This window comes from Scyliorhinus torazame, chromosome 4 (genome assembly GCF_047496885.1).
Source record: "Scyliorhinus torazame isolate Kashiwa2021f chromosome 4, sScyTor2.1, whole genome shotgun sequence".
Lineage (NCBI taxonomy): Eukaryota > Metazoa > Chordata > Chondrichthyes > Carcharhiniformes > Scyliorhinidae > Scyliorhinus > Scyliorhinus torazame.
This window is the reverse complement of record NC_092710.1, coordinates 35931909-35947534: the sequence shown is the minus strand read 5'-3', so window position 1 is coordinate 35947534 and position 15626 is coordinate 35931909. Positions and strand designations below refer to the sequence as shown.

The following is a 15626-nucleotide window of genomic DNA, read 5'->3' as shown; positions in this document are numbered from 1 at the left end:
GAGTGAAGGGCAAGGCTGGTAGAAGTTGGGAATCCTGGATGACTCGAGATATTGAGACTCTGGTCAAAAAGGAGAAGGAGGCTTATGACGTACATAAACAACTGGGATCAAGTGGATCCCTTGAAGAGTATAGAGATTGTCGAAATAGAGTTAAGAGGGAAATCAGGAGGGCAAAAAGGGACATGAAATTGCTTTGGCAAATAATGCAAAGGAGAATCCAAAGAGCTTCTACAGATAAATAAAGGGAAAAAGAGTAACTAGGGACAGAGTAGAGCCTCTTAAGGACCAACAAGGGCATCTATGTGCAGAGCCACAAGAGTTGAGTGAGATCCTGAATGAATATTTCTCATCGGTATTCACGGTGGAGAAAGGCATGGATGTTAGGAAACTAAGGGAAATAAATAGTGAAGTCTTGAGAAGTGTGCATATTACAGAGGAGTAGGTGCTGGATGCCTTAAAGCGCATCAAGGTAGATAAATCCCCGGGACTTGATTAAATGTATCCCAGGATTTTGTGTGAGGCTAGGGAGGAAATTGCGGGTCCCCTAACAGAGATATTTGAATCATCGGCAGCCACAGGTGAGGTGCCTGAAGATTGGAGAGTAGCGAATGTTGTGCCCTTGTTTAAGAAGGGCAGCAGGAAAAGCCTGGGAACTACAGACCGGTGAGCCTAACGTCTGTAGTAGGTAAGTTGCTAGAAGGTATTCTGGGAGACAGGATCTACAAGCATTTAGAGAGGCAAGGACTGATTCGGGGCAGTCAGCATGGCTTTGTGCGTGGAAAATCATGTCTCACAAATTTGATTGAGTTTATTGTGGGGGTGAACAAGAAGGAAGATGAGGGCAGTGCAGTAGACGTTGTCTACACGGACTTTAGCAAAGCCTTTGACAAGGTACCGCATGGTAGCTTGTTGCAGAAGGTTAAAGCTCACGGGATCCAGGGTGAGGTTGCAATTGGATTCAAAATTGGCTGGACGACAGAAGACAGAGGGTGGTTGTAGAGGGTTGTTTCTCAAACTGGAGGCCTGTGACCAGTGGTGTGCCTCAGGGATCGGTGCTGGGTCCACTGTTATTTGTGATTTATATTAATGATTTGGATGAGAATTTATGAGGCCTGGTTAGTAAGTTTGCAGATGATACCAAGATTGGTGGCACAGTGGATAGTGAAGAAGGATATCTAGGATTGCAACGGGATCTTGATCAATTAGGCCAGTGGGGCGAGGAATGGCAGATGGAGTTTAATTTAGATAAATGTGCGGTGATGCATTTTGGCAGATCGAATCAGGCCAGGACCTACTCAGTTAATGTTATGGCGTTGGGGAGAGTTACAGAACAAAGAGATCTAGGAGTACAGGTACATAGCTCCTTGAAGGTGGAGTCGCAGGTGGACAGGGTGGTGAAGAAGGCAATCGGCATGCTTGGTTTCATTTGTCAGAACATTGAATACAGGAGTTGGGACGTCTTGTTGAAGTTGTACAAGACATTGGTACGGCCACACTTGGAATACTGTGTGCAGTTCTGGTCACCCTATTATAGAAAGGATATTGTTAAACTAGAAAGAGTGCAGAAAAGATTTACTAGGATGTTACCGGGACTTGGTGGTTTGAGTTATAAGGAGAGGCTGGATAGACTGGGACTTTTTTCCCTGGAGCGTAGGAGGCTTAGGGGTGATCTTATAGAGGTCTATAAAATAAAGAGGGGCATAGATAAGGTAGATAGTCAACATCTTTTCCCAAAGGTAGGGGAGTCTAAATCTAGAGGGCATAGGTTTAAGGTGAGAGGGGAGAGATTCAGAAGGGCCCAGAGGGGCAATTTCTTCACTCAGAGGGCAGTGAGTGTCTGGAATGTGCTGCCAGGCGTAGTAGTAGAGGCGGGTACAATTGTGTCGTTTAAAAAGCATTTAGATAGTTACATGGGTAAGATGGGTATAGAGGGTTATGGGCCAAGTGCGGGCAACTGGGACTAGCTTAATGGTAAAAACTGGGCGACATGGACTGGTTGGGCCGAAGGGCCTGTTTCCATGCTGTAAACTTCTATGATTCTATGATTCTATGATCAGAAATTGAATTTCATCCAGTCCCAATAAATGATGCTCTTTGGATCTGTCCATTGCTGCTGTTCAGTGAAACCTCATTGTTATATTCCATCACATTTATATTTAAATACATTTCACTTTGTTTTCTTCATTCAAAGCCATTCTGCACTCTGTCCCCTGGGTTTCTGTGGCCATTTGCACCCGGTTTCCTTGGGTTTCTGTGGCTATGGCTCATCTTTCTTTCTCACTCCACAGTATAAATATTTCCCACTTTCTCTGTCTGTTAGCTTTGACAAAGAGTCATCGGACTCGAAACGTGCGCTCTCAGCTCTCCCTGTAGATGCTGCCAGACGTGCTGAGATTTTCCAGCATTTCCTCTTTCGTGGTTGTCTTTCTGTTCACATGGAAATTCAATTGGTCACAACTCGTCCAAAAGCAGCAATGGTTCCACTGGGGCTCGAAACCAGGGCCTGCTGCGTGTAAAGCTTACGTGATAACCACTACACCATGGAACCAGCTGGCGAAAGCTGCACTCCTTATATGACTGGAGTTTGTGATTGTTCCATCGATCCGAAACCTTTGTAAAGCGTCTAATTGATGGGAATGGATCAGCTGTCAACACCTGACTTGCTGTATAACATGTTTGCGTGTCCCACAAAGTCGCGTTCAGCTGATTGTGCCCAATTTTTTCTCTTTGAGTCAGGCAATTCTCGAAAAAGACTCAAAATGAAAGAGCGTTTAATTGAATGAAAATGAAATGAAAATCGCTCATTGTCACAAGTAGGCTTCAATGAAGTTACAGTAAAAAGCCCCCAGTCACCACATTCCGGCGCCTGTTCGAGGCGGCCGGTACGGCGCGGAAGTTGTTAGGCAAAGGGGAGGTTTCGCTTTTGTAAAGAACAGATTTGAAGCAAGCGTGCTGGACGCAGCGAACCTTGAGTCAGAATGTTGAGTCATTGAGAGTCAGGAAGTAACTGTCTCAAACCCAACAGGGAATAACCAGTCTCCAGGAAAGGGACTCGGTGGGCGGAGTATCGCAGTGAAGCGTCGAAGAGCAGCACAACTCTGAACTCGCCATGAATCCAGAGGCGGAGCTGCTGATATGCTGTCCGGATTCAGAGAGTGGCGCAGGGCAAAGGAAGCAGCTGTTTGTTCTGGAGGAGAGGCACAGCACAAGCAGAGGCAAGAGGAGCAACAGCGGAGCGAGAGGAGCAACAGCGAAGGGGGAATGCGGTCACTACAAGCGGCATTACTCACAGCCCGGATAGCTCAGTCGGTAGAGCATCAGACTTTTAATCTGAGGGTCCAGGGTTCAAGTCCCTGTTCGGGCGATCATTTTAGATCCCAATGATCGAGTGAATCCACTGGGAAAGAAGCCCATCGGCCCATTTTGCCTCTGCTACCCCTCAAACCCCTGTCTGTTCCTATCACAGTTTCCAGCCAAGGACCGTCGCCTTTGCATTCCAGGGGGTTCAAGATTTCATCTATTCTCTTTTGTGTGAATAATACCATCATTACAAGAAGAAATCTCTGCCCATCGCTTTCAGGTTGATACCTGAAATATTTACGTTATGCTGATTTTTTAATCATTTTTTTGCTGATCTTGAGCTTTTAGGCGCGTTGAATCTGAATTCCGACATGATCAGAAATTGAATTTAATCCAGTAAAGGATGCTCTCTGGATCTGTCCTTTCCTGCTCTTCAATTAAACCTCATTGTTATGTTCCAATAAATTCCATCATATATTACATGTAAATACATTTCTCTTTGTTTTCTGAATTCATTGAGAATGCTGGCAGGCAATGCGATGTTCTGTAATGCTAGTTCGTACTGACTTTGTATTGAAGTGTAACTGCAGTATTATTTTCATTGACAAAACAAGTATTGTCAGCGCCGATTGCTAACTGTGCCGCACCACCTGCAGATTCCCCTCCAAGGAACACGCGCCATATTCACTTGGAACCATATCCCCATTCACTCACTCTTGTTGGGTACAAATCATGTAGCTTCCTTCCTAACCGCTTTCTGGGTGCACCTACACCACATGGACTGCAGAGTTCCAGAAATCCACACCACACCCAGTTTCACGGGAATTAGATGAGAGCTGAAATTATAGAGCGCTAGTGTATTGCTTTTAGTAGTTTGAAATTGCAGTTTGTGGTGGAATGACCATAATGATGTCTAGGAAATGTTGTGTCAATGTTCTAAGATAAAGGAATTGGATACAGAATGGCTGTTGGTGTGGTGAGTGGCACGTTTTGCCAAGGTGAAATTCGAACAAGGGTCACAGCGCCGAATGGGTATTGAGAAAAGGCGGTGAGTGAGAGAAACGCGCGTTTAACAGATTGGCAGAACAAAATGTAAAAGGTGATTGAAAGTTGGGGAAGGGACAGGAGGCAAAGGGGAATTTGAGATGGCGAACGGTCACGAGATACAGAGCATTAGTTGGGAAATTTCGAAATATTTCAGTCTGTAAACTAATTTTTGGACAAAATAGTTTTAAAGGACAGAGTGCTGATTTGCTTATTTAAGAGCTCACAGGCAATGGTCATGATGAACGCTAATTAAATAGGGGTTGGAAAGAGATTGCGACTCAACACGCCAGCTTTGGCAACGCACAGATGGGGGAAGCTGGTTGTATTTCTATTCACATGGAAATTCAGTTGGCAACGAGATGTCCAAAAGCAGCAATAATTCCACAGGAGCTCGAACCCAGGACCTCCCGCGTCAAAAGCAGGCGTGCTAACCACTACACCGTGGAACCAGCTGGCGACACACTGACCTCTTGATATTACTGGAGGTTGTGATTGTTGCAAATCGTCCATTTGGTGGGATTTGCTCAGTTGTCAGCACCTGACCTGTTGCAGACATGTTTGCCTTTTCCTTAAAGTCGCGTTTATCTGATTGTTCTGAACGTTTTTGCAATTTCCCCCGCAAAAGAGACAAAACGAAAGAGCTTTTCAATGTTGCGGCGCTGAGAATGTGGGCAAAGGGGAGATTTCACTTTTGGAAAGAACATTTTTGAAGCTGATGCGTTGGAGCCAGTGAAACGTGAGTCAGAATGTTGAGGAATTGAGAGTCAGGAAGTGACTGCCCCAAACCCAACTGGGAATGATTGTCTAACTGACGAGGGAAATGTAAAGTTTGAACGATGCAATGTTCGCGGCCAGCCAGTAATAGTCGTTATAGGGGGCTTTGCTCTGGCTCGGATAGCGCAGTCGGTAGAACATCTGGCTTTTAATCTGAGGGTCCAGAATTCAAATTCCTCCTCGGGCGGTAATTTCAATGATTGATGCTGACGTGAACTCATCGAGTTAATTAACACCGAAGGAAGCCCATCGGCCCCTTGTGTCTCTGCTGCCCCACAAACCCCTGTCTGTTCCAATCTCAGCACAAGGTCCGTCGCCTTGAAATTCCACAGCGGTTCCAGGTCTCATCTAAACTCTTCTTGTGTGAATAATAACATCATTGCAAGGAGAAATCCCTGCTCGTCGCTTTAAGATAGATAACTCAAGTATCTGTGTCATGCTGACTTTTGTTTGATTTTTTTTGCTGAATTTGAGCTTTAAGGCGAGTTGAATGTGAATTCCGACATGATCCGAATTCGAATTACATCCAGCCTCAATAGACGAGGCTACTTCCATCTGCCCTTTCCTGCAGCATGGCAGCATGCCTTAATGACTATCGACCAGTGGCACTGATATCCATCATCATGAAGTGCTTCGAAAGGTTAGTCATGGCACGAATCAACTCCAGCCTCCCAGATTGCCTTGATCCACTACAGTTCGCCTACCACTGCAACAGGTCTACAGCAGACGCCATCTCCATGGCCCTGCACTCCACCCTGGAACACCTAGGTAACAAAGGTACCTCTGTCCGACTCCTATTTATCGACTACAGCTCAGCCGTCAACACCATAATTCCTACGAAACTCATCACCAAACTCCATGGCCTTGGCTCCTCCCTCTGCGACTGAATCCTGAACTTTCTAACCCACAGGCCACAATTCGTAAGGATAGGCAACAACACTTCCTCCACAATCATCCTAAACACCGGTGCCCCACAAGGCTGTGACCTCAGCCCCCACCTATACCACTTATATACCGATGACAGTGTGGCCAAATTCCCCTCCAACTCGATTTTCAAATTTGCTGATGACACCACCATAGTGGGTCGGATTTCAAACAATGAGGAGACAGAGTACAGGAATGAGATAGAGAACCTGGTGAACTGGTGCGACGACAATAATCTCTCCCTCAATGTTAAGAAACGAAGGAGATAGTCATCGACTTCAGGAAGCGTAGTGGAGAACATGCCCCTGTCTACATCAATGGGAACGAAGTAGAACGTGTCGATTGCTTCAAGCTTTTTGGTGTCCAGATCAACAACAACCTGTCCTGGTCCCCCCATGCCGACACTATAGTTAAGAAAGCCCAACAACCGCTCTACGTTCTCAGTAGACTAAGGACATTTGACATGTCAGCTACGATACTCACCAACTTCTACAGATGCACCACAGAAAGCATTCTTTCTGGTTACATCACTGCTTTGCATGGAGCCTGCTCTGCCCAAGACCGCAAGAAACTACAAAAGGTTGTGAATGTAGCCCACTCCATCACGCAAACCAGCCTCCCATCCATTGACTCTGTCTATAATTCCCGCTGCCTCAGAAAGGCAGCCAGCATAATTAAGGACCCCATGCACCCCGGACATACTCCCTTCCACCTCCTTCCATCAGGAAAAAGATACCAACGTTTGAGGTCCTGTCCCAACCGACTCAAGAACAGCTTCTTCCCTACTGTCATCAGACTTTTGAATGGACCTACCTCGTATTAAGTTGATCTTTTCTCTACACGTTGCTATGACTGTAACATTATATTCTGCAGTCTCTCCTTCCTTCCCTATGTACGGTATGCATTATTTGTACAGCATGCAAGAAACAGTAATATTCACTGTAAAATAATAGATGTGACAATAATAAATCAAATCAATTCCAATCAAAGATAAAGAGCAATAGTTGGGAAATTTCGACAAATGTTAGTTCGGAAACAAGTAGTGGACTATTGGGCAAATAATGGTTCAAGAAGTGAATATTTAATAACTCACACGCAAGGATCATGATACACGCTCATGAATAATGTTTGTTTGGAAAGAGATTTCCATTCAGCACGTTGGCTTTGGGGACGCACGGAGAGCGGAGAGGAGAAGCTGGTTATATTTCTATTTACATTGAAATTCAATTGGCAACCACTTGGTCAAAAGCAGCATTGATTCCACTGGGGGTCGAACCCAGGATCTTCAGCATGTAAAGCAGACGTGATAACCACTACACCACGTAACCTGCTGGTGAACCTCTTAGTTGTTTATATAACTGGACTTTGTGATTGAGTCCTTCGCTCCAGAAACTTTCCAAAACCTCCATTTGGTGCGATTTGCTCGGCTGTCAACACAAACTTGTTGTATACAAACTTGTTGTATACATGTTAGCGATTCCCACAAAGTCGCGTTCAGCTGACTGTTCTCGACGTTTCTTCTTTGAGTCAGGTAATTTACCTGAAAAAGAGGCAAAATTAAGGAGCGTTTAAATGTTCCTGCGCGGAGGTTGTGGGCAAAGGGGTGGTTTCGCTTTTGGAAAAAAATGTAAGCAGCGACTGTGTTGGAGGCTGTGAAACGTGCGTCAGAATGTTGAGTAATTGAGAGTCAGGAGTGACCGTCTCAAACCCAACTGGGAATGATTGTCGGATTAGAACATAGAGTGCAGAAGGAGGCCATTCGGCCCATCAAGTCTGCACCGACCCACTTAAACCCTCAATTCCATCCTATCCCCGTTACCCCTCCTCGCCTTTTTGGTCGCTAAGGACAATTTATCATGGCCAATCCACGTAACATGCACGTCTTTGGACTGTGGGAGGAAACCGGAGCACCCGGAGGAAACCCACACAGACACGGGAAGAACGTGCAGACCCCACACAGACAGTGACCCAGCGGGGAATCGAACCTGTGACCCTGGCGCTGTGAAGCCACAATGCTATTCACGTGTGCTGCCCTAAATTGACGAAGGAAATAAAACATTTAAACGATTAAATATTCGCTACCAGCCAGTAATGGTCGCTGTAGGCGACGCTATTTAGCGCCTGGATCGCTCACCTGGGAGAAAGTCAGACTTTTAATCTGAGGGTCCACGGTTCAAGTCCCAGTTCGGGAGATACTTTTAAATCTCAATGAGTGATGTTGACGTGCACTCACCGCGTTAATCATTTGGGAAAGAGGCCCCTCGGCCTGTTGTGTCTCTGCTGCCCCTCAAACCCCTGTCTGTTCCAATCTAAGTTTCAGCACAAGGTGCGTCGCCTTGGCATTCCACAGCGGTTCCATGTGTCATCAAAATGCTTTTTTCTGAATTATACCATTATTGCAAGGAGAAATTCTTGGTCATCGCTTTAAGATTGATACCTGAAATATTAGCGATATTCTGATTTTGTTTGAATTTTTTACTGATTCTGCGCCTCAAGGCGAGTGGAATGTGATTTCCGGCATGATCAGAAATTGAATTTGAACCAGCCCCTATAAACGAGACTTTGACAAAGTGTCATCGCGACTCGAAACGTTTGCTCTTTTCTCTCCCTGCACATGCTGACAGACCTGCTGAGAGTTTCCAGCATTTCCTCGTTTGGTTTCAAAAACCAGGCAGTGCCTCTTGGGAACCATGTGCTTCACAAAGGGCATGCGAGACGATTTATTGGGACATGTGAAGAAGAATTGGATGGCATCAGGTTTATGGAGGATTCAGTATGTACAGTGGGCGAGGAGCCCATTGAAATAGTCAAGTCCACGGCCTCACCGCCCCCACACCACCCCTAAGCACCCCCCAGCACCCTCACACCACCCCTCGCCACGCCCTCACTGCCTCCACACCACTGGCTCTCCACTCCCTCACCACCCCCACACCACCAGCCACCCAAAACTGCAATCATGTCTTGTGTCTTGCAAGATCACCTGGTCATGAGTCAGGCCCTTCTGGTGTTCCCTGCCCCGAACCACAACTACAGCGAAAAAGCACAGACAGAGCCGAAAGCCCCCAGACTGTAGCCTGAGAAACCCCGGAGCACCAGTCTGGGCATGTCACCGATATCCCGTCACAGCAGTGGCTGTCCATGCCTGGATACCCCACTGCCGTGTGGGTCCCCCTGACACCACGGCCCATTCCCTGGTCACCCCCCTCTCTGGCCCCAGCAGATGTGTGCCACTCCCCCCTCCTCCAGCCAGCCCTGCCAGCAGCAAATCCAGAAGCACATGGTCGCGCCTCTGGGAACTTGTCCGAGCTCCACTCTGTCCCTCAGCAGTCACAGCGCCTGTTTCCCGAAGACTAAAACCACAAGTGAAACTCGCCGGAGGTAATTACTCCTGGCGGGTCCTGAAGGCTGCCTTGGGGAACAGGACGTGTGACAAAGCAGAATCACCGCGCAGAAACTTATAGCCAAGTTCCGCACACATGAGTACGGCCTCAACCTGGCATTCATGTCGCATTACATTCATCCCCCACCATCTGGCCTTGGCTTGCAAAATCCTACCAACTGTCCTGGCTTGAGACAATTCACACCTCTTTAACCTGTGGTTACCTCTATCTCTGGATCTGTAAAGACATAATTACCAGCAAATACTCACATTCAAAGCATTGTCTGGCATCTTTGACTTTGTCTGTTTATATGTTTCTGGAACCTACCTCTTCATTCACCTGAGTGGGGAGCAGTGCTCCGAAAGTTAGTGATCTGAAATGAAACTGTTGGACTTTAACCTGGTGTTGTTAGACTTCTTACTGTGCCCACCCCAGTCCAACGCCAGCATCTCCACATCGTCACATCAGACCTTATTATGTAAAGAAGTTCATCTATGAAGCAGCTGAAGGTGGTTTGGGCTAGGATACGAAAGGGGGCAATCGGAATAATATTCTGCAGCTGAGTAGTGGACTTTTGGGCAAATCATGTTTACGGAAATTAATAATGTTTGTCTAATTTAAAACTCACAGTTAATGATCATGATGTATGCTTCTGTCATGTGAGAGAACCTTTAAGAAATGTGTGTTTATAAATGGGTGTGAATATAAATATCAATAGTGAGAGTACCTTTAAAAAATGGGCGTTTACTACTGCAGTGATGTCAGAGAGTGGGTGGAGCTTTTTGCTTTCGTTTTTGAGCAGGCTGCAGGGTGTGTTTTAGTTTCGTTTTCAGTGTTGGAGCTGAAGCCAGACCAAGCAAGTGTACTGCTGTTCTCTCTGCTATCAAAAGACTATCTCTTGATCATTTGGTGAATTCAGAATTATAAATGTTTTCAGTTGTGAATGTAAACCTGATGTGCTTCTGGTAAAAGATGTTTTAAAGTCGTATGGATGTTAAAAGGAATGCTGAAAGGATTACTTAGTGTTGTAGTCTTTTGGGGTTGTATTTGAATCGATGGTTGCTAAGATGCTCACTGTATGTTTTAAGAAGGTTAACTTGAGTTCATAGAATAAACATTGTTTTGCTTTAAAAAGTACTTTTCCATTTCTACTGAACCACACCTGTACAGTGGGCAGTGTGCTCCCCATACCACAATCTATTAAAGGTTGGGGTCACGTGATCTCCATGATACACTTTGGGGTTCTCTGAACCCTGGTCCATAACACTTATTAAGTAATGTTTGTGTGTGGTTCGATACCAACGCAGCACGTTGGTTTTGGGAACGCACAAATAGGGGAAGCTGGTTGTCTTTCTTTTCAAATGGAAATTCAATTGGTAACAACTTGTCCAAAAGCAGCAACGATACCACTGGGGCTCGAACCCACGACCTACTCCGGATCAAGCGGAAGTGAAAACCAGTACACCACGGAACCAAGTGGTTAACGTGGGTTCCTGTTTATATGACTGGAGTGTGTGATTGTATCCATAGCGCCAGAAATGTTGCAAATTGCCCAGTTGGTGGGATTAGCTCAGCTGTCAAGACCTACATGTCAGCGTTTCCATTTAAGTCGCGTTTCGCTGATTGTTCTGAAGGTTTTCCCTTTGAGTCAGGCAATTTGCAGGAAAAGAGGCAAGATGAAGCAGCGTTTAAATGTTATGGGCAAACGGGAGGCTTCGCTTCTGTAAAGATTCCGACATGATCGAAATTTGAATTTAATCCCCGACGGGGGCGCACGAACTAGTGCGGTCAAACGTCCTGGACAAGGGGCAGGCGAGGGAGGAATGAGGCTAGAACAGAGGGGAAAAGTGAACGAGATAGAGACCTCTTGGACCTTTGACATGTTTGCGCGGCACTGCGCTGCCCCACTCCGGTCACAAGGGCCGGGTCACAGGAATGGGCGAGGATAGGGGAATGGAGGTGAGGGTGAGGCAGAGGCAGCGGTCAGACAACGGGCATAATTTAAGGTTAAGATCAGCCCCGGGAGAGGCGGGGCACCATACTAGCAGGGATAGCTAGCACAGGAAGAAAGACAGCAAGGCGGGACGCGGTGCACCTCCCGGCAGGGTGGGAGCCCCTCTCTGTTGGGGGAGGGGGGGCAGTATTGCTCTCTTTGGTTGTTTCTAAATATGGCGGTCAATATGGTCGCCTTCCTTAATTCTAATTACGTTTGCTTTAGAGTCTCCAGGTATCTTTCGATACCGCCACAAGGTTCAAACTCGAATGAGTGTGTAGGAGTGAGTGTGAGTGAATATGTAAGAGTGAGTGTGTGTTAGCATGTGGGTGTGATAGTGTGTCAGAGTGACAATATGTCAGAGTGAGAGTGAGTATGTTCCCTCCCCATTTTTTCAGGTAATTCTCCTCCCCAGTTCCCATTCCTCTCCCTGTCTCTCACTCAATTAGGACGCCACCCCGGCCCTTAGTTTCAAACTGCCTCTTCCAGCGTGGAGAGGGAGCATGCCAATAGCACTTTGTAATTAGAGAGGAGGGCGACACATTATGGGTGCGGGAGTCGGCGCGGGCCTCAATCTCTGTATTTGCGCTTCCCCCATCGTTCAACGTTACTGACAGGGAAAGGGGCGTCCGGTTTGAGCAACCTCTAATCTGGGAATCAGACGATCCTGAAAGATATGTATGTGTTTCACAACAGATGTTTTTCTTTCATTTAGAATGGTAGCATGTTAATATCGTCCCGTTGTGCATTTTGCTTATTGTATTTCATTGCATTATCCCCTCATCTGGACGTCAGCTCAAAGGGCCAATCAGACCGACCTTGTTTGCCGGTTTATTAGACGATGTATCTGTTTGGAGGCGAGAGTGAACTAGGTAGACCCATCTCCCAAAACAGCACCACGGAAGCTTGTGGCAATCAAGCTTCAACAATCTGATTGTTCTGCCTATTTAGAAGAGGAATGAACGCAAAGATTCCATACTTTTCCGGGCCATTTCTTCCAGAACGTCCCTTCTTCAAGTCGCTTTGTTGCCAAGATTTATTTTGTGAAACTGATAGGCAGCGCTCATCAGCATTTCGCCCATAAAGGTTGCCTCCATGGGTCAGACTAATAAAGCGCTTGTTACGACCAGCTCCAGCTCTGCAAACTCATCCAGTTCTAACATCCAGCACGGATAACTTCCTTCATTTGCAAACTCCTCCGCCTAAAGTCCCTGCTTGTTTCTGTGAATTATATCAGCCCTACAGTCTACCCTGAATATTTAACATTCCCCGTCATTAAAGTGCCCTATCCATGCAAAGAACTGCATTCCCTACAGCCCTCCTTTGATCTCTAGTCTCCTCCAAAGCCATGCAGAAATCTATCGACACGCCTGCCCTAAAACTTTCACAAACTGTGAAACGTTTTCCACCTCCTACAACCTTGCGATAAGTCTGCGTTCCTCTATTTATGGCTCAGTTCTTTGCCGTCCAAATGATTGCAACCTGGTCTCCGTGGTCTCAGCTGCCTGGTTCCCAATACTTGTTCTTGTTCACAAAACATTTCCACCCTTTCTGTAGCTTTAGGAAACAACTTCCCCCTTCCATTTGCCCAAATATTTGGTTACCGAGCTAATACCTGATGTCGATGCCCCTGGTGTTAAAGTTCCTTCCACAACTTCTGCTGTGAACGAAGCAGGGGATTTATTTTGATAAGTTGCTATTGTCGATTTGCATCCTTGGAAATATTTCGAGAAAATTCTCCTAACAAGAATATTTTCTCTCAGGTGCGCAGAGGAGATCAATGACCACAAATACACGATGAAGGTTGGCATTGCTCCGATATGTCCTGTCCTCAGATTATTCCTAAAAGAACCCCACTTCAGGAACATAGGAATGTCCATTCTCTGCCATATTTCCTCCTTCCCAAATTGCTCTAGCTTGTCCTGTGACCCGTAGCGTTTAACTCTTCAACAGGAAGACACTTCATCGCCAACGTAACTCTGTTGAATCCCCAAGATCTGCATACGATTGAAAAAGTGTGCCGTTCAGTGTATATATCAGCGAATACTTGCTCGTTCTACTCAATCTCCCTTCATAAGAAAATTCTCTCACCCTCGTTGTTCGGTTCAAAAATGGCTACCGGCTGTGCTTTCTTACGTTTTGAACTTGTCCTATGACCATCACTCTGGGTGTGGCTGAAAAATGCTCAGTGAATCTGGAGCCAGAGGTAAAACTCCACGACCCCTCTCCCTATGTGGTTAAATATTCAGTAAACAAGGACATTATACTAAAACATAATGGTAATAACAATAATGTTTATTAGTGTCACAAGCAGGCTTACGTGAACACTACAATGAAGATACTATAAAAATCCCCTAGTCGCCACACTGGGCGGCTGTTCAGCACACTGAGAGAGAATTCAGAGTGTCCAATTCACCTAACAAGCACGTCTTTCTGGGCTTGTAGGAGGAAATCGGAGCGCCCGGAGGAAATCCACACAGACAAGGGGAGAACCGACGGACTCCGCACACACAGTGACGCAAGCGGGAACAGAACCTGGGGCCCTGGCGCTGCAAAGCAACAGTGCTAAGTTCTGTGCTACCCTGCCGCCCAAATCAGGAGTACCAACTACTGCGTACCACGCGCTGCATACCCCAAATCTGTACACTTGCCCTCAGTTCTGTGGCCTCAATGTTCATCATCCCCATCTGGGATGATTCATAACACAAAGGTGCAGTGTTAGCATGCGTTTAACACCACAATTTCCTGGGAAGCTGAGGTAACGTGCAGTCTGGGGTCAGCAGCGTGCGATAGGCGAGAACTTTTCAGTGGACAAAATGCAGGCATTCAGATTAAGGTTCCTATTGCCTTCCGACAAGTGGGCACATTCATTTCAACTGAGGTCATATTGCAAATTGGCATTCAGGATTATGTTGCATTTGAATTTAAGTTGAGGGTTAAGGGTTTAGGGTGCGGCTTAATGTTGTGCAATCATTGTTTTTTTAAATGAAGAGTAGATTTAGATTAGGATTAGAGCTTGGTTTAGAATAGCAGTTATTTTTACATTTCGTGGGACCGTCATGTTTCACGTTAAAACGTAAGTCACATTTTGCGCTTCTGTTCCAAGTGGGGTTAGGGCCAATGATATTATTGGGATTTAAGTTGCCATGCAGCTTTAGGATTACCGTGATAGTTCAACGTCCAGCTATGATTCGCAATACATTTTCAGCCACGGTTCGGATAATTGCAAGGCGTTCACTTCAGCTTTGGTTTTCATTCGGGATGACTATATTGCTGATATTCGTCTTGGAGTTACGGCTTGAGCTCAGGTTTTGCTCCTTGTCCGGTTTGGTAGTTACAGTTTTTGCCGTTTGCGTTCGAGTTACTGTTAGGGTTCGGTTAGCTTTTTGGAAAAAATGAAAGGTCGAGAAAGAGAGTCTGAGAGAGGCATGTCGACAGCAAGAGAGACAATGCGGGGAGGACAAAGGAAACAATTTCTACTTTAATAATGGACTGAACCTAATGATTCCATCCTGAACACTTCACAGAGAATCACAACAGCTACATTGCAGAACTGGAATAAAGGAGATGTCGTCAAATGCACGGTATGGCTGAGATATTTTAAGGAATGTCTGAAAGGCGGTCAGAAAGTATCACTGTGGTTTTGGGGGGAAAATCTAGACCTTCTGACACAGTGAGATGCAGGAATAAATCCATGGATGATGCAAAACAAAAAAAAGGATGGACGTTTGAAGGTCATTGTGTGGCGTCGCTGAGATCCAATGGCGAGCAGCGTGTAAGAGAGTGAGGTGACTGAGCAGGGGTCGGGCTTTGGACAAGGCAGCAAAGTTTGAATGAGTTCAAGTTTAGACAGGTTTAGGTCTGTGTTGAAAGCGTTGCAAAATTTATTTGTTCTCGTGTGAAATCTGAAATTTTAACCTAAATCATTGCCGTCATTGTGATGTGAAAGGATGGGAATCCGACTGGGGGGATTGAAACATTCGCTACTCCAGACATTGCGATTCACTTTTACCGCAGGCAGGTCACCATAACTTTCTGATGAGCAACGAGGGATGGACAATAAATGCTGGCCGAACCAGCGACGCTCATATCCCGTAAATGGAAGAGAGAAAATCCTGAAATTGGGATCAAAGAGTCTATCGAACAGTTTGGAAAGAAGGATGAGCCGTTTCAGATGGAGCAGCTGCTTGACTGGGGGCAGAATGTAC

General features: G+C 46.0%; 1 long non-coding RNA gene and 2 other non-coding genes across 3 annotated transcripts in view; 2 read left to right on the top strand and 1 right to left on the bottom strand.

Moving 5' to 3' along the window:
- Positions 1–15626, top strand: part of LOC140411586 (uncharacterized) — a 362769-nt gene that overhangs the window by 236609 nt on the left and 110534 nt on the right. The gene's annotated exons all lie outside the window — the stretch shown is intronic.
- trnak-uuu (transfer RNA lysine (anticodon UUU)) lies at positions 3292–3364 on the top strand. The gene has a single exon. It is a non-coding gene; the product is annotated as a tRNA-Lys (tRNA).
- On the bottom strand, positions 7301–7373 carry trnav-uac (transfer RNA valine (anticodon UAC)). Its single transcript has one exon. It is a non-coding gene; the product is annotated as a tRNA-Val (tRNA).